Consider the following 26,919-nt stretch of genomic DNA (forward strand, 5'->3'; position numbering starts at 1 on the left):
AGGCGCGTGTGAGCTGCAGGTGGACGCGGGGCTTCCGTGGCGCTTGCTACCCCGGTGCCGGCAGCGTCCGGTGACATGAGCCTCCCCGGACCCAGCACAAGCACAGTGTGACCTGCTGGTCCGGGGAAGCCACTCCACCCCCCGTGCCTCAGTTTCCCCAGAGGTAAAATCAGGGTGATCGCCAACCTTTTCTGTCATGTGACGGTTGTAATTAGCGATCGTGTGTGTGTGTGTGTGTGTGTGTGTGAGTGAGAGACGAGTGTGCGTTGGGCAGCGTGTTGGGAGTGGCCGCTGTCACTCTGACAGGTGGCTTCCGTGCCTGGCACTCGTTTTCTTGGGCACGGTCAAGTTTGGCGGGAGAAGCTGCTGGGAACAGGAGGTTGTCTACAAAGCCCGGTGGCGCATGAGTGAGGCCCACAAAGGCTCTATTATACTTTCATGAAACTTTCGTTTTTGTTGGTCTACGTTTGCAAAACATAAGGCTTCCACCCCTCGTGTGGAGTTGGTCCCTGGCACAACACATCCCAGTGCGTTCTTCTCTCCCCCGCCCCGCTTCGTCCTCCCTCCACCTTACCTTTTGCAAAAAACTCCAGCTCCCTGTTTCCTACCATCTGCCTTTTCCTCTTTATTTATATTAAGGGTTTCTCAGTAAGAGGAGCCATGTGATATTTAAGCTCCTGTGTCTGATTTATTTCACTTAACGATATCGTCTCAAGGTGCATCCATTTTCCTACAGATGACTCACGTTTATCCATCTTTACGGCAGAGTAGTATTTCACCGTATATAAATGCCACATTTTCTTTCTCCGTTCATGATGGATACACAGGCTGCTTCCAAGATTTAGCTTTTGTGAGTTGTGCTGCTTAAACGTGAATGTGCATGTGTCTTTGCAGTATGACATCTTTAACTCTTTCAGGAAGATACCTAGAAGGCAAAGAGCTGAGTTGAATGGATTTCTAGCTTTAGTGTATTGAGAAATCTCCATACTGATTTTCATAGTGGTTCTACTAGTTTACACTCCCACCAACAATATAAAAGGGCTTTTTTCCTTCAGCCTTGCGAGCATCTGTTATTGGTTGATTTCTTGATGATGGCATTCTTTTTTTTTTTTTTTTTTTGGTACCAGGGACTGAACTCGGATCCGTGTGCAGCAGGCAGCGAAACCACTGAGCTAAATGCCCGGCCTGACAATGGCATTCTTTCTGGAGTAGGATAAGATCTCAGCATTGTTTTAATTTGCATTTCTCTAATGGCCGGAGAGGTTGAATATTTTCTCACGTGTTTATTGGCCATTTGTGCTTCTTCTGAGAAGAGACAGTTCATTCCAGTTGCCCCCTATTTTGGTCAAATCTCTTATTTGGGGGTAGGTCTAATCTTTCTGAGTTCTTTAGGGCTAATGACCAATCCAGTCAGTTGGAATCTGGGTGGAGTGTTAGGGTTTAGATCTGGAATGTCCCCCCAAGTCCTCATGTGTTCAGATAGAGGGCTTTGGGAAGGTGACTGGATTCTGAGTGTGCTCTTGGGAGGTGGGGTTGGTCTCATAAGTGGGGCAGGTGTCACTGGGGTTGTGACCTGGAAGTTACATCAACCTCCCCAGTTGCTCCTTCTCTCTCTGCTTCCTGGCCACCATGATGTAGGCAGCTCTCCTCCACCAGGCCCTTCCACATGCCTTCCTGCCCTGGAGCCAGCCGACCAGGGACTACAACTGTGAATCGAAATAACCCTCTCCTCCTTTAAGCTATAGGTTAAATACTTTGTGCCAGCAATGAGAGAGAGGTGAAGACAGAATTTCTAGTTTGAATGTTAAAATGGGTTACTTCTAGCCAGACTAAAGAAGGACTACTGTCAAGATAAAGAAGGAAGACTATGCATTTTTCTTTTGGCCTCCAAACTCATTTGCATCTATAATCCCCTGGAGGAAGAAGTTGTGCTTATTAGAAAGTCTAAATTCCATGAAACCTTTTGAATAAGAATCTCTAGACTTTGGGTCTAAGAATATCTGTTTTAGTAGACTCCTCAAATGATGCTCATATTTCCTGAATCCAGCCCCCTACCATTATCAGAAAGAGCACTGTATTAGCCAACTTTTCACCACTGTGACAGAATATCTAGGAAAGTCACCCTCAAGGAAGAAAGATTTATTTTGGCTCAAGGTTTCAGAGGTTTCCGTCCATGAGAAGTCACCATTGCTTTAGGTCTAGAGCAAGGCAGAAATATCATGGCCGATGGAGGTGGCAGAGGAGAGCTGCTCACTACATGGAGGCCAGAAATCAGAGAATGAGGAAGCCAGAGCAAAAGGAAGGGGCAGGGACAAGATACACCCTTCCAAGGCAGGTCCCCAGAGATTTACTTCCTCCAGCCGGGCCCCACCTCTTGGTAGCCCACTGAGCCATGGATCAATCAGTCCACTGATGAGATTAGCACCCTCGTATGTGGTCACCTCTCTGGGCTCCACTTCTGAAAGCTGCTGCGTTGGGAATCGGTCCCTCAAGATATGAGTCTTTGGGGGACACTGCATATTCAGACTATGATGGTCTCCAATCATAAGTTGAGAAACCTGATAGCCACTTGTAAAGAATCATAGAAAGTTTGAAGTCAAACTAAATTGTATAGTTTTATAAAGTCATGTGACATACTGTTAAAAAAAATTGCAGATCGGGCCAGGGATTTAGTTCAGTGGTTTCGCCGCCTGCTACGCAAGTTCAATCCCCGGTACCAAAAAAAAAAAAAAAAAAAAAGTTGCAGATCAATGTCTATACTATAGCATTCTTCTACTTAAAAATTATGTTGACATAATTACATATGGCAATGAAAATTATATATGGTATAAATATACAAGAACTACAAAACTATATATCTAATAGCAGCGATTATTGCAGAGGGCTTACAAAGGACTCACTTCATACATGTTATGGTGTTTGAATATTTAGGGTGAGACTGTTATGTCAGTAGAAAGCAGTAATTATCTGTCTATCTTTCCTTCTACCTACCTATCTCTTGTTCCTTCCATCCATCCATCCATGTATCTCCATGAAAAAACACCACTTTGGAGTTCAGATTTGAGTCTTCCTTGGGCTTCCAGTTCACAGAGTTACAGGAGAGCAATCTGATGGCTGAGAACTCAATCTAGACAGACCAGGGTTCAAAACTGACTCCATCCACACTTTCCAGGGACGTGACTTAATGCAGTAAGGGGTTATTTCACTGAGTCTTCTTCTTCTTCTTTTTTTTTTTGCAAAGGAGACAACCAAAAATACCTACTTCACCTTTCAAAAACAACAAGCCCAGACTCATCAGAAGACAAAAGATCTGACAAATTCCATTTGAGAGGTGTCCTAAAAACTGCATGGCCAGAACTCCTCGAAGCTGTCAAAATCATCAAAAACAAGCCAAATCTGAGAAACCGTCACAGGCAAGAGGAGCTTAGGAAAACAAGATAGCTAATAGCAATGTGATATCCTGGACGGGATCTGGAATGGAGAAAGGACATGGGGGAAAGCTGAGGAGATCTGGATACCATGTAGGCTTTAGTTAGTAACAGTGTCTCGGCACAGTTCATGTACTATAACAAATGTACCATAGCAGTATAGTGCATTAATAAGAAAGGAAACCAGGTCCTGAGTGTGTGAAAACTGTCTGCACTACTTTCTTAGTTTTTCTGTAAAGCTGAAACTGTTTATAAAAATAAGAACAGAAAACCCACGTCATGGGGTTTTCGAAGAGCACAACGGATGTAAATATTACAGCTTAGGGCCTTGCAGGCAGAGTGGGGACCCAGTGAACAGCAGTGCTCACTGCCACAATCTCCAATCTCGGCTCTTCTCTCTCCCCACCACTAATCTGTGGGGATCCCTTCTGGCCGGAAGGCTCTGGGCTGTCTGGCTGAGGTTCCTCTGCATGATTGGCCCTGAGTCATGCTCGCCATCCTCTGCTCCTCCGTGGATCTGTCTCAATGAGGCTGTCTCTCGCTATTTACTTTCTTCATTTCCCAGCTGCGTGCAGCCCTTACAATCATTAGCACTTTTGTAAAAAAGATGGGAGGTCACAAAGAGTAGCCACACACAGACTTTCGAAGGCCTGAGTGTTTACCATAGAGCCAGATTCTAGTGTCCAAAGGAGAGGCTGCTGCTGGCCCTACTCCCAGATTCTGGGCTCCTGTGCTGGGGTAAGACAGGAGAGAGGCAAGAGGAAAGGACTGCTGGGAAGTGTTCCTGTGCATAAACGCAGGATGTCACACCAGCTCCCTGTGCACTCCACTGGGTCTCCTGTGACCTAATCACTGGCCCTGAGCGTGAGCTGAAACGCTCTCCCGTGTGGCCCCAGAACGACTTGAGTCTCCTGAATGGAATTTCACATGTGTTGGGTGAGGTGATTTATTAGGGGAGAAACGGAAATTCATTTCACTGTGAACCCGTCCCCCCAGAAGATGCCTAAGGGCTGAGCCTTTTTCTATAAGCAGGCTGTAAAGCTGCCGTTCCTTTCTGCTGCTGGGTGGCGATGACCATTTGTAAAATGAGGAGCTGGAAGAGGAGGCCAATGGGCCACCCGCAGATCAGTGGCCCCAGGGCCTGCTGGGAGGGAACCCTCAGGTTGCTGGGCACCACAGCAAGCAGGGAGGCAGAAGCCGGGGCTGTCTGCCACCAGGGAGAGGGCGGCATTCCTTGGTGGTCTGTGGCTGAGGCTGAGTTTGACCAGGAACATGTGGCCCAGTGGGTGTCCCCACCCCTGGGAGTCCCCTCAGAAGGAAGCAGATTGGCTGAGGGTGATAAATGGACCCGGAGAGAGCCTGTTTCTAAAGATGGACTGAGCCACTGTCACTGCTGAATTAGGGAGGAGGTTCTCAAGGGGACTTCCATGTTCAAAGTTCTCCCATCCTGTCCTGCTCTCCGAAGTGAAGTTTCCTTTATCCCCAGCCATGGTCACGGGGCACTGAATCCGGGGAACCTCCCGAGTTTTCCAGGGAAGCTGCCCTAGGGACTTGTGATGCCACAGTTGCGAGGCCCCGAGTTTCCTGGGGAATGGGACACCCTTTGGAATCCACAGGCAGCGCAAGCCTGTGCTCACTCTCTCCTTAAGGAGCTCTCACTAACGTGCTGTTAAAATAAGTAAATATATAAAAGCACAAGTCATAAATATATGAAATTATCTTATTTCACAGTCATCTCCCCCTTAGAATGCTTTACTTATTACCACGTTTTCAGGGCTGACAGCAACACCTAGCACATAATGTGCCTCAGCTAAATGCATGTTGAATGAATGAATGAACTACAGTAAGAGTTTTTGGAAATATAACAATGCACAAACCACAGATCTTCAAATATTTTTCAACTTTAATTTAGAGAAGACAAACAATCCTTCCATCCATTCATTTGTACATTTTTGGAAAAAATATTTAGTAAGTCTTCTACAAATCACCAGATGATTTATAGAGTGATATTACAGAGCGAATGAGATATATTCTGGGTCCCCTCTCGAGACTACTGGGTCACATCATCCAGAGGAGTCTCAGGAATCAGTGTTAAAAACTAACAAGCTATTGATTTCCATAGTGGTTGTATTATGAGATTCCTCAAAAAACTAAAACTAGAAATTCCATTCAACCCAGTGATTCCCTTTCTAGGTATCTTCCTGAAGAAGTGGAAGACCTCGTATCACAGTGATCCATCCGTACTCATATTTAGAGCAGCACAACACAGCCACATCATGGAAGTGACCTATATGTCCATCAGCAGATGAATGAATAAAGACAATGTGGTGTTTACACACAAGAGAGTTCCACTCTGTGATAAAGGATAAATTTGAATCATTTGTAAAAAAAATGGATGCACTTTGTGACCACAATGTTAAATGAAATAAGTCAGACACGCAAGTTGAAATACTGCGTAACTCTCTTACATGAGAAACTCAAAGCATAAATCATTTAAAAATACAAAATAAAAGATAGATAACAAGAAATGGAGATAGATGTTTTGTAAATGGGAAGGGGATCTAGAGAGAGGGAGAGGGAGACAGGTAAGTAAGATGAAAAAGAATTAAGGTGTGTTCTGTACATGCAGCTACTCCTTACGAGAAATATGGTAGGAACGAACTAATGGACTAATGAAGAAAAAACAAAAATGAAAACAAACACTACAACAGAACCCTCCTCCAGTGACCCTGTAGCACAGCTGGCTTGAGGATCACAGCCCAGGGTCACACATGGGCTTCAGAGCCAGAAGAAGCCGAGCTTCTGGAAAACAGCGGTGGCGTGCGTGACGGTCCCAGACGGGCTTCCCTCTGCTCCCTCGCCGAAGTGCAGACCTCCTCGCCCTCGCCCACGCCCACGCCCACGGTGCGCACCAGGAGCCTCACCTGCATCTGTCCTCGGAACTTTCCCCTCCGATCATTCCAAGTCGACTTTCATTTTTCTCTGGATTTAATTTTCACTTTTTGTTCAACATTTTTCATCTGTAAGAGCAAAACATAAAAATATGTACATTCATAAACAGTCTCAAACCCTCTGGGGAACGCAGGGCATGCAAGCACAGAAGCAGAAGCCTGTCTGGGTCCGTGCGTAATGGGCCAGTGCGGGCGGCTGACCACGCCTGCCCCCGACTGAGACGGCTCGGGCCACCAGACCTCGGCCACAGGCAGTGTCTGGGCCCGAATTTACATCAGAGGGCTGCACCTGGTGCTTCGGGGAGACAGGTGGTCGCCCTCCAAGCAGCTGAAACAGAAGCACATGAAGCTGAATCACTGGCCAACCCCAAAAGACGCGCCCTAAACTCGAAGATGCCATGGTCAGAACTACCGCACCTTCCTTCGGTGTTGAAGCCTCGCACTGCACGCACAAGCCCCGCCCCAAGGCTCTCCATCTCCATGGCAACAGTATGTGCTAGGTAAACAGAGACTGGGACGCGTTCTTTAAATAAAAATTAAATGCTAACAACCTATCCCAGCAATCATGGAAAGCCATCTACTTAAGAAACGATATATAATTTTTTTTAAAAGACGACGACGAAGAAAAGGCCTCATACCCTGGCACAAGACACAAGCCGACGCAGTTGGCTCACGAGGCTTTAGCGTGGGAGTGCATTCACGTTGTCCCGTCCAAGTCCCGCGAGAGCTGCATTATCCGTCCAAGTGTCGTGAGAGCGCAGGGATGTACGCACGCACGTGCCACGTATCTCCTAACATCATGTGCAATATTTTACGCCCAGTTCCATCCAGTTCGGGCCAAGCTGTCCTCGCCCGGCATCCTGGTCCTCGCTTCTCCTGAGTGTCTCGGGGGCTTGGAGGGCAGGGTGAGCTGCATGTCACTGGCTCCCAGACCCGTGCTTCCTCTCGGCCAGCCCTCCGGGGTGGAGACAGCTTCCCCATGGACAGCAGGGCGCGGCCTGGGGCAATCACGCCATCCATCCGTGACCCAGGCGCCTGCCCCAGGCGTCCGCGGCGCAGGAGGGTGTGGAGCCAGAGACAGCCCGCGGGCAACCCTTTCAAACCACCACGACCGGGTCTTTCCTGCCTCCAGCAGCTCTAAAACTTCACACGGCAAAACCTAAAACGAGTCGGAAAGCTACAAGAAACTGTCCCAAAATATCGATGATTTAAAATTTAAAAACTTGTTTAACAGTATCTCTTTGCAGTAGATAATAATCGTGTTCATTGTGGAGACTCGGCACACCTGCATCACCACACTGTAGTTCTGATTTTTCTCCCCTTCCTCTCTCCTTGGTCCATGTCTTCTTCCCATGACTTTCTCAATAGATCTACTGATGCTCACTGCGCTGCTCGAAGATCGCATCGGACCTTAGCACTCGGGTGGAGCCAGTGGCAGCATGTGAATGCCCCTGACCCTGCACAGGAGGGGACCCCAGACCTGGTCGACCCAGGATCCCAGGTTGTGCAGCCGCCAGAGAGCTGGCACCATTGCCACAAAAGCCAGCACTGGAGTTGGGACTGGGTTTTGTGAAGACGGAGGGGGAGTTTTGAATCTGCCTTACCAGGTGAGCAGCTGTGGTGACCGCTTCAACCAGCATCTACCCCAGCTGAGGAGAAAGATTCCCTGGCAATAGGACGCGGGTGCCTCTGCTTCCGTAGCAGCACTTGGCCTGTAACACAGGAAGGAAAGGTCCCAGGCGTGCCTGGGTCTGGATTATCTGAGTTCATGAACCCACTTGTGAATATGAATGCACAGTGGGGGGATGCAAAGAGGGACCCTTGTGGAGGACATGCACCCTGGCTCTGACCTGCCTCAGAATTACATCAACACATGCATGAGTTTTAAAATTTTCTCAGGTGCCTTTTATTAAATGATACTTCATCCACTGCAAGCAGCTCAGATCATCTCTTCCGAAGGGACCGATAGGGAATTGCTAGGAAATCTTTGGCAATTACACCACCTATAAAATAAGAACTCTATATATTTCAAGATCTTATAAAGGTAAAGTTGCTGCCTATAAAGTATTTTTCAAGCTAGGCATGGTGGTGCCTGCCTGCAATCCCAGCACTCAGGAGGCTGAGGCAGGAGGATCACAGAGAGTTAGAGGCCAATCTGAAATACATAGTGATTTCAAAAGGCCAGCCTGAACTACATAGAGAAAACCCTGTCTCATAAAACAAATACAAAAATATTTAGTATATTTTTATTTTTTGTAAATATTTTGTAAATTTATTGGTATTGGTTAATTTTACAAAATATTGTTTTCACTGTGGTATTTTTGTCCAAGCGCATAGCACATTTGATCATATCCACCCACATTACCCTCTCTTACACCTCCCTTACCCTCTCTCTCTTGTACAAGTCTTGGTGAGCCCGTGTTTGCACTACATAATGATCACGTTGCAGGTGTGGAGTTTGTGCACAGTCAGAGCGCGTCTCCACTCTCCTCCCTCCCTGGCCTCCATCTCTGCACAAACACACAGGGAGGGTTCTCAGGAGGCCTGGGCTCCTGAGGGTATGGGTGGTTATGGGGTGGAGAAGTCCCACACCTGCTGTCCTCAGTCTGAAAGCCCAGCCACGTCTCGGTGTGAATCTGTTCCGGAAGCCACCGCAGACACGGCCGGCGGCGTGCTGGACTCGCTATGTGGGGACCCCACGGGCGGTCGGGGAGACACCCAGCCAGCATAGTGGGCAACCGGCCGCCAGGACGCCAGGCCTCCCCCTATGCGCACTGAAGGGCGGCAGGCTCCGACCCCAGCTTGCGGGAGGCGCCCGGGAACACAGCCACAATGCTGGGGCTCTCTCCCGGATTCCGGTCTGCCGGGACGGCGCTCTCCGACCTCAGCAGAGTATGGACGGCTCCAGCACCTGGGACACCACCAGGGATACCACTTCATCAGGGAGAGAGCTGGCCTCACCACGTCGCAGAGCTCCAGTAATGTAATGTGTGGACCTGCTTTGCAGAGAAAAATTATCTCAGGACTTCAAGCGTGGAGAAATGATTTTTAGTAGTGTGTTATTTAAATATGTGCAACATGAAACTAAACATAAACTCCATATGTTCCTAGTCCTTATGATGTATAAATAGAAAACCAATTTAAATTAAATATAAGCAAACTATAAAAGTAGTAAAATCTAAATTAACATTACATTTGTATGAAAAATGATTCTCTTGCTGAAGTTAAATGGCCGCTTTGTTGCAGGGCATGCTTAGGTATTGCTGTCATATAATTACCCAATTCTCTCTGCATTATCTGTGCCGGGCACTGTTAATCCCGGAATAAATGTGTGGGGCCGTGTTTAGTCTTCACATGGCGTGTAATGATGAAGGTGCGTATTAAGTCTGCCTGCCCGCCTCAGTTAACAGGCAGCAACAATTAAGCCTGCCTTGTTTGATGACACCACTAAGCATTTATTTGGCACTTATGACATTCCAGGCAGCATTCCAATATATTAATTCGTTGACGCCTCGTAATCATCCTATGAATGAGGATTTCACAGATGTGGAAACTGAAGCGCAGGAAAACAGTTTCCTCAAGTCACAGTGAGTTGGTTGCTAACGTGGCATTTCAGCCCGCCTCCCACACCTTACTCCCGAACCAGTCACTCGGTCCAGGAGGCACAAGGATGGATGGACGGAGGAGACAGGCTCTGAACTCCAGTGGTAGTGTTCTCTCACACTCTGCCCATGGGCATCATCCGGAATGTGCCCGTATTACTTTTATGTTTTAGAGTACTATAAAAATAAATATCTTTCTTCTGATTTCCATAGAGAACTCATGGAATCCCGAGAATGTGGCCATGGGAGTTTGCAGAACCCAGTGTAAAAAAGAAAAATGAAGACAGATTAAACAGTTGATAATAGCATGTAGGAAAACTGAAACCCAGCCTTAACAAGGTGTCCTCTTAGCCTGCTTCACCCCCTGGAATCTCTGTATTTGGGGATTTGGGGTGTCCTCGGTTTCCTGTGCCAGATGATTTTAAGCCTAGGAAAAGTGATTATTTAGCAGAGGTAGTGTAGCAAGGACTCACGCTTTAGCTGGAAGGTTGTATACTAAATGATCACTAAAATAGTTCTAACTCTGAGAAGCTATGAATTTATAAAAGAATCAGGAGCCTTGGGCTGGGAGGAGGAAGAGAGGCCATGAGATTAGCAAGGACAGACTGCCATCAGAGCTGGTCCTCAGACGTGAGCTGACAGGGCAGCAGCAGGGCCTTGGAGGAGCCTAGCATGCGAGGCGCAGACCCTGAGGAAGAGGAGCCCGACCAGCCCAGAGCACCAACAGAAGTGGCTGTAGGGTGGACACTGAAGTGTGGTTTAACCTTTGAAAAACCAATTGACTTTATAGATACCAAATGAATCAATGGATGTAAAAGAAAGCAAGCATTTGACAAAATTCGACACCTATTCATGTGGTGGCCATCAACAGGCTAGAAATAAAGGGAACTTCCTTGACCCACGTAGGACACGTGTGAGAAATTCTCGGCTAACATCACAGTTAGTATCGAAACAGAGCCGTTTCACTTTCAGAGCAGGGACAAAGCAGGGATGGCTTCCTCATCACCTCTGCTTTACACTGTCCTAGAGGTCCTAGAATGTGCGACAGGGGACGAGAAGAGGTAAAGACCATTAGGTACTCAGGCTGGGAAGGAAGGGGTAAAACGGCCTTCATTCACGAGGGCGTGACTGTGCGCACAGACAATTCTAAAGCACTGTAACAGAGCTGCTAGACTAATAAGGGTTTAACAAGACTTCAGGAAACGAGGACAATATACAAACCTCAGCTGTAATGCTGTATACAGGCAACAAAGAATCAGGAAATAGCATGTCAAAAATATCATTTGTAATAGTGTCAACAAAGATTAAATACCTAGGAATAAATTGACCAAAATGTATATGATTTATACAGTAAAATTTGAATAACACTGCTGAGATTGAAGACTGAAACAACTGAAAGGAAAAATCATGAATTTGAAGACTATTACTAGTAAAGTGTCCATTCTCCCCAAGTTTACTCGTAGATTTATCACAATTTCAATAGAAATCCCGGCAGGTTTTTGGAAAATTGTTAGGCTGATTCTAGAATTTATGTGGAAACATACAGACTCTAGAAGAGTCAAAACAATTTTGAAACAGAAGAAGAAAGTTGAACCCGAGTCTTCCTATAAAGCTGGAGTAATCAATACATGTGGCATTGATACAAGCAGGACATGCAGAGCCATCCATCATAAGTCCACAAATGACCTCATGAGCACATGGCCAATAAATTGCTGAGAAACCGTGCCAAGGTGAGGCGATTCGGTAGGAATAGAGAAGTCTTCACTACTAATGGTGCTGAAACAATGGAGTAGCCAAAGACTCCGCCCAAAAGAACCCCACTCCTTACCCACACCGTACAGAAAAGTGGCCTCAAAGCGATCAGAGGTCTCCATGAAAAACTACAAATCTTTTCTGTATGTATGCTTTCTAAAAATCACATATGCCTTCTTTGACTTCATCAAATAATTTTCTTCACAAAGATGTTAAAACTAAAAAACTTTTAGAAGAAAATAAAGGAAGACATGTTTGCAACTCTGGAATTTCTTAGATCAAAAAAATCAAGTTATTAAAGAAAAATAGGTAAAAATTAAGACTTTCTGGACATCAAAAGACACAATCAACAAAATAAAAAGGTAGGGCATAGATAAGAAAAAAATCTCAATACATGTATCAGACAGGAGACTTGCACCCAGAATACATGAAGAATGCTTACAACTCAACAGTCAATAACTCAATTAAAATGGGCAAATACTTAACCAGGTATTTCACAAAAGAATATGTACAACTATTCAATAAGCACATGAAAAGATATTCCACATCATTAGTCACTGGGGAAAACTGAAATTAAATCACAATAAAAGACTATTCTATACTTATAAGGATGGGTAAAATATTTAAAAACTCACAAGCATTGGAATGAATATAAAACAACCAAGACTCTTCTCATTATTAGTAGAAAAGTAAAATGATAAATTTGCAATTTGAAAAAATTAAATTGATGGAAAAGTAATGCCCTTGGAAAAAGATTTTAACATGTTTATTCTTCTGTTTTCCTTTTAAAAAAACCCTCAAAACAATTAAGGGGCCGGGGATTTAGCTTAGTGGTGCCGTCGCCTGCCTCACAAGCACAGGGTCCTGAGTTCAATCCCTGAACAAACAAACAAACAAACAAAAAAGAAAATTAAGAACACACTTGACACACAACACAACTATTCTACTTCCAGGTATTTACCCAAGATAAAGAACAGATATCCACACAAAGACTTTTACATGGATGTTCATGGCCACTTTATTCACAGCTCAAAGCTAGAGGTAACCTAATATCCACCAATAGGTGAATAAACAAATTACAGCTATCCATACAATTCAGCAACAAAAAGGAACAGACCATTGATGTATGTGTGATATGGATGAGTTGCAAAAACATGCTGAACAACAATAACAACAAAAGCTAGACACACACACGCTGTATTCTCTTCATATGCAATTCTAGAACAGGAAAAATTAATCTACTGTAACAGAAAGCAGACCGATTTTGTCTATAAATGAGTGAAGGCTGACTACAAGGGGTATGGAAGAACTCTTTGGGCTGAAAAAAGTCTTCCATTTTGACAATAGTGTGTTTACATTGATATTCACATTTATCAAAGTTCACTGAGTCTCACACTTAAAATAGGTATGTTTACTATATGTAAATTATCCTTTAATAGAGTTGATTTTTAAAATGTAAAACAAATTTAAAAGAGCAGTAAGTGGAGTGGCTACAAGATAAACCTGTTGGATTAATATGTTACAGTCACACAACAGAGAATGTAGACTGGGGCTTAAGCCACAGATATTTATGACCTCATAGTTCCTGGAGATAGAATTTGGAGATCAGTGCACCATTTGATTTCTTCTGAAGTCCCTCTCCTCAGCTTGTTGATGATTGCCTTCTCTTGTGTTCAGATATTCATCTTTTGGTGTATATCTGTACCCTCTCCTCCATTTGTAAGGACACTGGCCACGTTGGATCCCCACAAAATGACCTTCATTACCTTTCTCCAGGCCAAACACAGTCCCATCCTGAGGTCCTGGGGTAAGAATTCCAAAGCACCAATACCAAGGGGGCATAATTAAGTTCATGACATGTACCTACCTACAGTTGGTTTTTATTTAATAAGTATAAGGTGGCGGTGGTATAGGTGAGGCTAGACTGGCATGCCATAGGGCTCTCAAAGAATGATTGGTCAAGAACCTTTGTCTTCACCCTGTGGAGCAGCCTTTTTTATTTTAAGTAAGCAGAGAGATTGTGAGTGAGGAGAGATGTAGGGTGAGAACATAGTTTTCTGAATGATAAACTTTCAAACTTAAAATTATGATGTGAAGAAACACATATTTCCTTGTTGATTTGTGCCAAGAATTTGAGTATAATATTGTGTAACTTGGATCTTGTTGGTCTAAGAGCAATCTTTTTCTTATGACTCCGGTGGAAAGGGAAGGTTTGGAGCCCTTCCTCGCTTTTTGAACCACAGATTTCCCAGGTGCTTAGAGCTGACACCACTGAAGTTGCAGCTCCTTGAAGTATTTCCTTTTTTTCCAAAAAGGTTAACACTTATATTTTATGGCACAAATAGAACGCTTCAAAAAGGTGTTTCTTGTTCAAGAGAAATAATACAAAGATAAAAATCACATCGGATGTCAAACGGGAAGCCCAATGCATTGATTCCCTGTGACAACATTCCCAGGGCACAGACAGGGACAGCATCTGAGGAAAAATGGGGCAGGGTGGTGTAAAGGACATCTCTTTTATTGACAGTCTCTTCAGAACAGGTACAAATGATTTCATCTTCTCAGAAGAATAGTTTGGGCTGAGCAAAGGCGAAGCAACAGTGAACTCCTCCTTCAGAATGAAATCCTTAACAGAGTCTCTTCTGAACTCTAAAATATGTTAGTTAAGGCCAATTAGGATTTCTTACAGCCAGTGACATTAATGCCCTGGCACCTTTGACAGAGCACTGCAAACATAGGTTTATATAAAGAGTATTTCATGTTCCCCATATTTGTCAGAAATTAGAGGAAAACCAGCCCATTTGTAGGCATGGCAGAGAATCCAGAGGTACCTGTTCCCCTGAACTCCCAAACCAAATACTGCAGCCAAATTTGAGGAATGACCTCCTAGGCTTCCTGGCAGAGAAAAAATGTAGGGTACATGGATTAAAAATAGTAATCAGAACAGAGCTGGGAATCTACCCTGAATAAGGAGAGAATTGACATGTTTGAGTCTCATGTTGGATAATTGTTTTTAGGCAGCAGTACTGGAACTTTTCATTGTATAGCACTATATTAGTTAGCTTTTCATTGCTATGACAAAATACCTGACACACCTTACAGGAGGAAAGTTTTATTTTGGCTCACAATTCCAGAGGCTTCAGTCCATGGCCAGCTGGCTCCAAGGCAGAAACATGGCGGAAGGGTGTGGAGGAGCCAAGTGCTCATGGCGTCTGGGAAGCACAGCAAGAGGAAAGGCACCAGAGGAAGGGGCTGGGGATGGACACACCTTTCAAAGCTCAGCTCCAGCGGCCTACTTCCTCCAGGTGGTCCCACCTTCTAACATCCCATCAGCACACAGATGGATCAGTGGATATTAGTGACTCTGTGACACACTGCCTCTGAGCAGTGGGCTCAGACCTTCCCTACACAAGTCTTCAGGGGACTTGTCATGTTTAAGTCATAATAGACACTCTGTAAGGTCAATCACATACCCCATCCTAGATGGGGTGAGCATATGTCTAGACAGTCCCTTCTCTCCTGTTGTCTTGGTGCCATGATGAATTAATCCCCTTCCATGTGCGAGCTGAAAGATGGCTGATTACACAGTCACATTAGCTCTAGTGGATGCTGCCCCAATTATTCACTGTGGGAAACACGCCCACGGCAGGAGGGTGAGGAGGCCCAGGGCGCTGTGGCACTCTTCGGCTCCTTACGCGGTGCTCACCGTTGATGACCACTGCTCTTGCACCTTGCCTGGTTCCAGAGCCAGTTTCCTAGACATGCAACTGAGGCCTCAGTTCAGAGAACCTGCTCTTGGGGTTGAGTGTTCTGTGGCCATTGTCTTGAGATTCCTAATAATTTCATCTTTGACTTTGTGTTTTGTAAGTCAAGTATGGCGGAACAGAGGAGCGAGCTGCAGGCATTTGGAGTTTTTGCTCCCACCCACCCAGTCTCTTGCTGCCTCCCTGCCTCCTGGGTGGCTTCTTAGTTGCCCCCCCACACACCTGGCCTTCCTTTCCCACCCATGCTCATCCTCACCCCCACTGTGCTTCTGGAAGAGATCTGGATGTGGGCACATGGGGGTCCACGCCCGGGAGACATGGGAGCTGCTGCTCCTGCCCGTGGCTGCCATCACCTGGGTCACCCTGGATCCTGATACCAAGCACATCTGGTACAGAGTGAGCCATCCCCTGAGTGTCACTGTGCAGAGAGAGCTGGGTCTACAGGCCTGTGGGGAGGGGAAGCGACCTCCCTGCAGCCAGCTCGGGGGCTGCAGTGGTGGCAGGAGGGGGACCATTCCTGCCACTGACAAGCTGCTCAGGGCATTGTAGAGCAGTACCTTGAGTGCTGGTGTCAGTCTGCAGGCACCTGGTGAGAATTCCCGGGCTTGAGGGAGCACAGCACTAGACAGCAATGAAAAACACGACAGACTGAGCGTGAGAATGAAAGGGAAAAGAAAGCGTTATATTTGGTACCTATTATGGCCCCTGTTTTACTTTGCACTGGGACCTTCAAGTTGTGCAGCTGTCCCTGGAGGGAGACAGGGTGGCAGAGCCTCTCAGGGCCAGCCTGTGTCCCTGCTGCTGATGTGCGTGGTGTCATCTTCGTGGTCCTGGATTCCACCTCAGAATCCAGTCTCTTCCTGGTCCCCGCCCGATCTTCTCCCTCTGGGAGCCTCTCTGCAAGCCCACTGCAGCTCCCAGGCCCCTGCTCTGGGCCACCTCCACCTGCTGGCCCCACCTGTCAGCCTGCTTCACCCACCCAGTGGTTCTCACACAGCCTGAGGCATTTATGCGACACTTGGTGAGGCGGGAAGGTCATGGGTAGAGTCACGGCTCCCTGGGTGCCCCCTGGCTGTGTTTTGCACTAGATGTGTGAGCTTGAGTGATTCGTTTCACCTCCCCTGGCGTCACTTTCCTGATCATTCTGAGATGAGAAGGCAAATCTTGGTTTCCAGCCCCTGATTGTCCCGGTGGGTGGAGGCTCCCAGACTCAGGTCTCTGTAGCTTTTCAAGTAAGCTTGGCGTTTCTGCAGCTGCTTCACTGGACACGAGTGGAGCCGCTGTCTGCAGTTTGTTAGGTCGGAAAGTTTCTGCAGGCTTCCTGTGCTCTCCTTCAGACCCTCAGTCCAGCTGGCCTCCTAATCACCCTCCTAGGGCCAGAGGCGGAGCTGCCTTCTCTTCATTCTGCTCCAAGTCGCCAGGGGTTGGAAGCATTGATCGGGCCTTGCCCAGAGAGCTCGCCAGCGTCATGCAATGGAAGAGGTGGCATACTGCCCTCCTGGAACCGTGCCTTCTAGCCCAAATCTCATGCCAGGCTCAGATTCCCAGACCTGCCAGGAACCCCGACCACCGCCTTCTCTCTTCACGAAGACATTCAGTATCACTGCTGCTCTTCCCCTTCTTCAAGCCCCACCAGCCTCCTTCTTACCTTTTCGTTGTGTGAATGGGAGCCACCATGCACAAATACACAGTCATCCTAATCACTGTAAAAACAAAAGTTTTGAAAAAAGTGCTGGACCAGAACACGTATTTCCAGGCAGCATCCTGTGCTATGGAGCCCTGAGCAGGGCTTGGAGGAACACTGCTTTCCCCCATGAGAGACTGGAGGGCAGCAGCCCGAAGACTGCACCACGGCAGGAGCGGCAGAACCCCAGAGCCACGAGGCCGAGTGAAGTTTCTGGAGAGATTTTGTAAATGAGGCTCTCAGCCACGGCTGGCTTCCTTCCAGCATGGTTTTACGTCTGAGCTGATTTCTGTCTTGCTTTTTCCTGTCAGAGCCCTCTGAGTCGAGTCGAGAGAGGGTGATGCGCCTAATCCCCAGGGGTTTGGGTGTGAAGACAGAATGGTTCTGGCTGCCCTTTCCCCCATGTCTGCTGACAGTGAAGCCAGTGTTGTAGGGGCAGGAGGTGCTGCTAACCAAGCCGGCTGGGGGAATCTGCCTGACTATGGGTCTTAGGAAGCGACCTTCCTGTGGTTCTGGTGCTTAGCTGACAAAATCCACAAGGTAGTGGGTCGGAATCATTTGTGCTTGTTGACTGTGTACAGTGAGATGATACGAAGGGAGAACAACGGAAACTTTCGCTTTTACTGCCCAGCACCAGGCCTGCTTCGTGGTAGTTTTATGGATCTGTTCAGTCTGGTTGAGAGTCCGGGCAGGGAGAGGAGCTGTGGAAGCCGAGAGCACTCACCTGGAAGCTTTTACTCATTCCTCATGCACCTAATCAAGGCTGTGCCCCTCCTTTCCGGCTTCGTTCATGGTGGCCCCAGTGATTTCCGGCTCGGGCCACTGCAACATTCTCTGCTCACCTGTCCCCTTCTGGCACTGACACCCGTTTCCACCATCCCAGGGCCTGCTCGAGTTGCCACCGAAATGATGCTTCTGAAATGCAAGGCCAACCCTGGTCTCAGCCGACTGTGACCCTCCGATGGCTTCAGACTCCCCACCACAGTGTCTCCAACCTTTCAATGCCCAGCTGCTCAGACCCCCAGCTTTGAAGAATCTTGTCCTTGCTGGAGTTTGGACGTGTCCCTCACGAGGCCTCCTCCCTCCCTTCTTCGAAGTGGCAGATCTCCGGCGTGGGAGCTGGGGACACCCTGCCATGTGATTAGATCTAGTGTCTGCAGAAGGTTTATGTGTTAGGGGTGGAAGGTGAGTGGATTGCGGGGTGCTGTGCTCATCTCGGCTGAATCCCTTGATGAGTCCATAGCAGAGTATGCTCTCAGTGGCAGGGCCTGGTAGGAAGGAGGGGTGACTGGGGGTATCACCTGGACGGGTGCATCGCCCCCCTCCCTGCCCCTCCCTTCCATCAGTCTCTGTTTCCTGGCCCCCATGAGGGGAGCAGCTGCTCCCGCCAGGCCCTTCCTGCTCTGATGTCAGCCAACCATGCAAAAATTTCCTAAAAACCACGAACCAAAACAAACATCTGCTCCTTTAAGTTGTGGACCTTAGGTGTTGTAAAAGAGATTGAGACACTTGCCTATGAAAAAGAATTTGTCTATCTGTGTGTGTGGCAGTGTGGGTCATCAATAATATCAAATCGCTTTGAATACAGTATGCCACCCTCCAGTGATTGCCCTACTTTCTCCTAGGAATGTATCACAGTGAAACGCAAGTGGACTAGAAGATGAAATCCACGCATCGCACGAAGTCTCCTCGCCTTACCCCCTCCCGTTCCCATCCTTTCTGCATGCCGGGCACTATGAATGGGTCTGCCCATGATGCCACACTATACTTTGGCCATGCTGTTCCCCTCTCTCTCTCTCATACCAGGTATCAAACTCAGGACCTTGCACTTCTGAGCGGTGGCACTGAGCTAGATCCCCAGCCCTTGCTGTTTTCTCTTTCAAAGCCAGCACAGCAATGTGCCAGACACCTCATCAAGTGCTTTGTGTGTTTCAGCCCCTTTCACACTTTCAGAGTAACCCTGGGAAGGGCTGCAGTTGTTATCCCATTATTTAAACTCGATGGCTCAGAGTGGGTAAGTGACTTGTGTGGGCAGGCGTGGGAGCTTCAGGTCCTGAGCAGGGAGGCACGGTGCTAGCACTGCCCTCCTGGCAAACGCTGTCATCTTTCAAATCCACTCCAGCAGCACCTCTTCCCTGGAGTCCTCCCTGACCTCTTCGGGAGGAGTTGACTATAACAAGCCTTGTGTCCCACAGGGCCCCACACGTACCCTTTATAGAGATTTGTGTGTGTGCACTAGGGATGGAGCTGGAGCCTCGTGCATGGGGCAGGCCCTGTGTCCCTGAGCTACGCCCCCGACCGACCCCTGGCATAGCTCCTCCCAGGATGGTTGGCCGCCTCCCCACCTCATGCTGGTGCCCACTTGATGTCACCTGTGTGTCCCTGGCTCCCAGGCCGGGCCAGGGTGGATGCTCAGTAAAGTGCTGTTGAATGGAGCCTCTCCCTCCTCTGAGTCATTTTTTTGCAGAGCCTGGGCACTGTGGATTGGCTCTGACATGCAGCTGTCCTGTGTGTCGCTTTAAGGGAATTTGCCACTAGCTGCACAGAATGAATGCACGGCAGTCTGAGCGCAAGGGAGTGGGGCTTCAGCTCAAGTCAGTGAGCAGCACATACACGGTGGTTCTGGGTTCCTGATGCCAGCTTCCTTCAGCTCGCAGCGAGTATCCTTTCTCCACGGGGACAATGGCCATGCCGTGCTTCACGTGTGGCTCTACACTGCAAAGAAACTGCTCCTTGATGAGTTTAAATTCCTGCTCCTGTGACTCCCGAGTAAAGCATCCCGAACCGTATTCCTCTCCTTCACTCAAAAGCAGCCATCGAGGCAGCTGGGCAGGGGCGCTCCACTTGCTCCTGGTGACACCTGTGGCAGCAGCTGAGAGAGGTACAGGGCCTGTGGGAGCTGTCCAGGCCGCTGCCTCCCCAGGCAGTCTCAGGAGCTCGCCAGGGGTCTCTGCCTGTCCTCCTTCTAGGATGGTGGCCTCGGGTATTGGCCTCCTCGAGAGGCACCTGGGTTCCTCAGAGCGAGCGTCCCAAGCGCCACCCCTCCCAGCGCCCCACCTTGGAGTCTCAGAGCATCTTTGCTGCCACTTTCTACAGACCTAGCAAGACACTCACCTTAGTCCAGTTTCCAAAGAGGAGGCGTCAGGCTCCACTCCCGTAGGACGTGTACAGGAGAATCTGAAGCCATTTTAAATTCATCACAATACCCCAAACAAGTAAAGCATGAGCTGGAGAAGACCCTAGGCCCCAGAATGTGGGAATAAGAAACCCAGATAAACGGGAGGACAAAACTCTACAAGACTGAGCCACAGGCGAAGGGACACGTCGGGAGCCTGGGAGCCAGGAGTCCAAAGACTGCTTCCTGTGGGTCTTGGATTTTCTCATAACGAGAAAAACATTTCTCTGTTTCAAACATGTATTTTTTAAATTAGCACACATTCGCAGTGCAGAATGACTTCATTCTTATCTGCTTTTCGTTATTTTCTCTTTTAAGTTTACATCTGTTAACTTATTTAACCCCTCTAATTCAAAATTGGGGCCATAAGAGGTTAAATGACATGTCCAAGCCACACAGCTGCCAAGGAGGGGAGATACCTTGCTTTCTGAGACTCTACTCCTCGTGGGAGCCCGGCTTTGCTATTCTCTGTGTCGGGATGGAGCCCAGGACCCCTGCATGTGGGCAGGTGCTCTCCCGCCGAGCTGCCTGCCCTCCTGATTCTGATTGGATTTTGTGACCCCAGGGACCCCAGCCGACATCCTGGTTATGTCGGGGATGGGGGGTGCTGGGGGAGCCATCCGAGTGGCAGATTTCCTGCCGTCCTGCGTGTCCATTCGTTTCCTGCTCAGCGTCCTCCCCAGAGCCTGGAAGCGCCCCGAGAACAGGCCTATTGTCCACTTGATGCCCACCTCTGCCCAAGTTCCCGCCTGCTTCAGGCGCCAGCAAGAGGTGCTGGGTTCACAAGTGGGTGAATCTTAAGCACCCGTCTATAAGGGGCTTCATGGCGGAAAAAGCAGAGAGTTCAGAAGCAGGAAGACCCAGGCCACTGAGCCAGCTCTGTGACGGAAGGGAGTCCCGTGTGGCAGTGATGCTCTAAAGTGTGTGAGACCAGAAATAGAAAACATGTTCCCAGGATTCTGGGAAAGGAAAGTCTTTATAAAGATGTGAACGTAAGACCAGCACAGCAAGCGCACCTTCCGGAAACAGCCGTGTTCCTGCAGCTGCGAGCCAACCAAGCTGGCTCCCACTTAGAGAAACGGTGCCGGAGAGGCCCCTGCCCTTCAGCCTGACAGCATCCTCAGCTCAGCAGTGCATGGTGGCGGGGACTCTGGCAGCAGGAGAGCCCCAGCTCGTGCAGAGGGTCCCCAAGACAAGGGCACCCCTACCACTCCACACCACACGCATTTTCATGTCTGCCATTGGTACTGTGTGTCTTATATTAATGGACAATTTTAATTTAATAGGTCCTTGCTATTTAAAAATCTATTTATTTGCATTCTTCTAGGTTGAGTGCTCACAGGATGCTCCCATTTGTTTCTTAAGCAGTGTGACTGCTTGGTCTGCAAACAAGACAAGGAAGAGGAAAGGGAATCCTAAGAAAGGGAGAAGAAACCAGGGTGGGACAGGAGAGCAGAGACGGGCTTTGTACATTTGTGTGCTTCTTTCTGACTTGCTCAGTAAACGCCTTGAACCCCTCGTCCTGCCCTGGCCCTGGTTAAGCAGGCGCTCCTGCTGCGCAGATACTTGGCAGGCGCCGTTCTAAATGCTTCGTGACTACGACCTCGCTCCACCCTCAGGGTACTTCCCCTGGGCGCTGCGTAATCTCATTTTACCAACAGGGAGACTGAGTCATGAAGAGGCAAGGCCACTTGTCCCAGGTGGCACTGGTGGGGTTGGGGGGACCTTGACGGGGTGCAGCCTGTGGGATGCTCTGAGGTCACTGGGAGCCCGATGTTGAGTTGAAGAGACTCAAACTCTGAGTCAAAGTAAACCTTTCCTCTGGACGAGGCGATCACCTTGGGTATTTCATCATAGGGTCTGAAGGCTGACTAATGCCACAGCCCTTATCAAAGCCAGGGTGTGTTCTCGGTATCAGATACTTCACTCAGACTGATCTGTTCCTATTGTAATGTTTACTGAGACTTCCCGACGGACGAGTCGGCACTGTTCTCAGCATTTCACAGGCGGGACTGTTTCACCGCCCCTGGAGTCTGTGCCCCGACTGTCCTCACCTTACAGATGTGAGAGCAGAACGAGGGGGATCAAGAGGCCTCCCCAGCCTCCGCAGCTGCTCCGTGGGGCTGATTCCCGGCCGGACATCTAAACCCAGAGTCCACACCTTGGTACTCCACCCAGCGCTGCGTCCCTGACAGCCCAGGCAAGATGGAAATCGCAGCAGCTCCTGCTCCAGAGAGAAAGAGACACGGTTTCTGTTCTGCTCAGGAGTCTCGGGGACAGTTGTCTGATTCCTCTGTGAATCTGTCACTGGCTGAGCGGTGTTTCCCACGGGACCTGCCTAGGTGGGTGCCCACCCTGCTGTTCCCACTTCGCCTCCTCTGTCCTCCTCCTTCCCTGCCCCACCAGCTCGCCACATGCCCCTGGTGCCTGGGCAGACCGAGTCCGTCTTGTTTTGGTTTTTAAAAGTGGAATTCAGGCCTTGGAAGGGAATTCACTTTGACCTCCTCCGTGTGCAGAGGATTATGCAATAGGGATGGAATTGAGAGCCGAGGCAGTGAGCTGTGTGGACGCCACAGCAGGAATGTGCTCAGAGCCAACCGGGCCATAATGCTGTCATTTATGACCTTGTTGTCTTAACAGTGTCTCTTGAGTTTCCTGATGCTTAATCCAAGAAATCTCTTCTCAGTGCTCGGGTGGTAAATTATTTATCTGCCTTTCTCTTTCGTTAACCTTGTCTCCCATGGGACCGCAGCAGCTACCAGCAACTTGCCCCAGACAGCATGGAAGAGGAGAGCCCAGGAGGTCAACTCCAGGGCTTCCCAGGGATTTCCAGTTCCAGGGCAGCAATAAAGGGCATGGAGGAGTCAGGCTAGAGTGCCAGAGAGTGAAGGTTCCAGGCCTCACTCTGCCATCGAAAACTATCCGGTGAGTGATTTCACCTGGATTTGACTCCATTTTCTCATCTGTAAAGTGGGGATGAAAATATCCACTTCACTAGGCTGTGAAGGTTGTAGGCGCCATGTACATACAACAGTGAGAAGAGGTCCTGGTGCATAGAAATGCTTCATAAAGATCTTTGGATTGTCGTTGGTAGATGGAGTGGTCACTGGCAGGAGGGCCTGTTGCAAAGGGAAGGGATTCTTGGAAAACTCTTGTTTTTGGAATTCAAGTTGGTTTTACTTCATGAAATATGTCTTGATTAATGTATGGTGCAACGCTGTGATTCAACAAGAATAAATAGATAGGTAAATAAAGGACAGCCAGACAGATAAGAGATGCATACGACTACCCTGCCACCCAAGAGGGTTCATAGCCTCCTTGAGGACCTGGACATGTGAGTAGATAGCGCCAGTAAAACTCATCGCCGTGGGTTTATGTGGTGAATGTGGAGCATTTGGAGAGACCTCACTGGAGAACATCCCATCTCCCCCTTACCAAGGGTTGGGAAGACTGGAGCAGCTGAATTATGCCAGGAGGTGCAAGGCATAGTGCATTGCAACAGCCAGCTGTCACTGGGCCACTAAAGCCTGGGGGCTTTGAAGAGAGCAGAAGTTTGGAGATGAGGCAGGTGAATAGGGGCCCAGTCATGAGGGACTGCCAGGTACTCTTGGACTTTGGGTTTGTTTAGTTCCATTAAGAGAGCTCAGTGAACTCCACTTCTGGTGTATTAAAGCCCAGGCACATGGAACATCAGGCTCCCGGCAAGGGGCTCTCAGGGACTCGTGCTCCACCGCTTCCACCACATCCTCGTGGACTCAGCACTCAGAAGGCTCACCCAGATTGAAAATGGAAAAAAGGCACCCATTACCGCTCAGCGGGGAGGGACGAGAGCCCATCCCTGACGAGCATGCAAGGATGGAGTCCCCTGCAGCCCCTCCAGAAAATAGACTCCACCCAGGCATGGAGGACACTCCAAGGAGTGGGAATCAGGGCAGCCCTGCCGCTCCAGTGGGTAGACCAGGAGCTCTGTGCTCACCCTGAAGAGCAATCCGAGCTTGTCAGGGCCACTGCCCAGAGGAATGAGCATTGGACTTGCCCATGGCCACCTACCTGGCTTTGAGCCCTGCTTGTCTCTCTCTTAGCCTAGTGCTTTTGATCTTGCTCCTTTTTTCTGGCCCTCAATTTCCTTTTCTGAAAATTGAAGACATGCGAAAAATTCTCTCAAAAATTCCACTGTCGGAAATGGTTGGGATGTCAGATATACACTACGAGGGTTTCACCCCAAATGTGTCCTGCCTTCCTAGTTCCTCTGCCAGCTGACTGACCTTACAGGCAGTGTGTGGCTGGGGCAGTCCTGGATGAAATCTTTAGTTTCAATCCAGCTGTGAATAACATACGCCTTCAGAGGTGTCCGAAGTGTCACAGTTTGGATGATACATTATACGGTCACCTTTACCATGGGGCTTCTTCTTGACAAACAGTTTCCTGCATTCTTCTATTGTTACATTTTCACAAGGGGCTGATGTTGTTGTCAAAATTTCACTAGGTCTGAATGCTGACTCTCAGCATAAGTTTTATGATATGCAAGCAACAGAATTTAATTTCAGCTACCTAAAGTGGAATCTACTAGCTTCTTCTCATCCATTAGGTCCTTGCAAAAGCTAAGGACAGCTAGGCTTTGGAGGCCTAGAACAAGAGACATAATGTGACAGGTGCCCAGGCAGCGCTACATTTAGGTCACTGACGTTTGTGTCATTTTTTTTTCTTTCCAGACTGGCTTTCTCTGCTCCTCCAAATACATCATAGTCAGAAGAAAGCTGCTCGTGGTTACGGTTTATGACCCCCAGGAGCAAGTTCCTTGGAGAGATGCTTTAGCCGGGAGGTTGGTGGGGAGCACCTCAGACGTATTCCAAATCTAAGTCCAGGAACAATTCAGCAAAGCCGCTGGAGAGTGCTTGAGCCAAAGTTTCTCACCAGAGCTAATGTCTGCTAGGAAATGGTCACCTAAGAGTCAGCAGCCAGAAGTAGCCCCAGGCAGGGTGGCCAGCGCCAGCATGGCAGCAGTGACCTTCACAGTGCATGGGTGAGGCCTCTGTTGACCAATCTTCTCCAGTTTGACATCTGAAAAGCTCGTTTCTGTGCCCACAGCTATGGCCATCCAGAATGAAGACCCAAACATTGTGTAGGTGGCTGGTTCTCTAAAATGATTTGAAGACTGTCGAAAGCATGGCAGACATTTTTATTCTAGACCAAACGAGATGGCAGGAACAATCACAGAACGGGGGAAGAATAAGACTGGAAGCTGAAATCAGGAAACTATGATCAATCATGCTTTTCTTCAGCAAATATCTACAGACGGGCTGCTGTGTGCAACGCTGTAGGTTGCAGGACTACGGAGGTGAATAAGGTGGGGATGAGACCACAGCCTCAGGAGGGGTGACTGCCCAGAAAGGCAGTGGTGATGTTCTGTGACAGCCTTACTGAAGGGATGGGCACAGATGCTAAGGTTTCACAGAGGAGGGACGCTGACCCTTGATGCACACTGCCTGGCTCAATCGCTTGTCTAACACTGCAGCAGGAGCTGCGAACTCAGGCCCTTCGGTTACCCCTTCCCTCTCTGCCTCGACCTGACCACTGAGCAATCACTACCGGCCATAGGAAAGCACCCACCCCTCCCAGCGGAGCCAGGGGTTGTTTTATGTTTGCTCTGAACCCATCAACCCCAAATCTGGATGATTAAAACTCCAGCTGATGATGCTGCCTTTTAGAAGTCTTTAAGGGCTTCTGAACAATCAGGAAACTTGAGCCCATATTTTCAGAACAGCCAGTCAGGGAAGGTCATGTGAATCATATCCATCAAATGTTGCAGATGACTCACTGTCAAACCGATCTCACTTTTCCTAACTTGTCTTTATAAATACGCAAGAAGAAATCACGTCTGAGGCTTTGGAGAGCTTCTTCATTTCCTCTCCCTCCCCTCCTGGCCCCCACTCCATGCCCCTCCAACAAAAAACCCTGCAGGGGAGACATCCACGTGCTTGCTGCCTGCAGTGTCCTGATGGCTGCAGGTGTCAGGTGTCGAGGCCCCTGAGCTGCTGCCCGGCCCCTCTCTGCTCTCTCTGGCCCTGGGGTGACTCACAGAAGCAGGTTATGGCCTGGGGACATGAAAGTGCTGCTTGCAGGAGCCCATGGGTAATGAAAGACACATGCAGCAACCTAAGAAAGACTGGAGCCAGAAGAGCTCCAGCCAATTTAGGCCACAGATGGACAGGGCACAAAGAGAGCCTGGGCCACCTTTCGCTGCGGGGTCACCGGCCAGAGGCACCCTGAGCACACTTTGTTCTGCTTCGTCTTACCTGGATTCCTCCTCAGTGGAGGAAGGGAAGGGCTCCTGGCAGTACCTCGTTTACCCAGCCTCCAGCCTGCAGACACGTTGTACTCAATTCTAGCAGAAAAACTCCTGCTGGGCCCCTAGGCAGCCACCGGAAAGGTCACGGCGTGGCCCCCCTTTGGCATCCAACTCCAGGACCAAAAGGGCAAACACGAACCGGCCAACGCCAGCTGTCAGCCTCCGAGTGGCATCTCCCCATCCGTTTCACAAAAAGTAGTTGCTTTCTGCCCGT

General features: G+C 48.6%; 1 long non-coding RNA gene across 1 annotated transcript; it reads right to left on the reverse strand.

The window, feature by feature from the left end:
- Positions 1–668: 668 nt before the first annotated feature.
- On the reverse strand, positions 669–7,076 carry LOC110350532 (uncharacterized). Its single transcript, XR_002397147.2, has 3 exons — positions 7,018–7,076; positions 6,353–6,448; positions 669–925 (listed from the first exon to the last, which is right to left on the reverse strand). It is a non-coding gene; the product is annotated as an uncharacterized LOC110350532 (long non-coding RNA).
- Positions 7,077–26,919: the final 19,843 nt, after the last annotated feature.

This window comes from Heterocephalus glaber, unplaced genomic scaffold (genome assembly GCF_053883595.1).
Source record: "Heterocephalus glaber isolate CG9 unplaced genomic scaffold, H.glaber_assembly_v1.0 deba00001428, whole genome shotgun sequence".
Lineage (NCBI taxonomy): Eukaryota > Metazoa > Chordata > Mammalia > Rodentia > Bathyergidae > Heterocephalus > Heterocephalus glaber.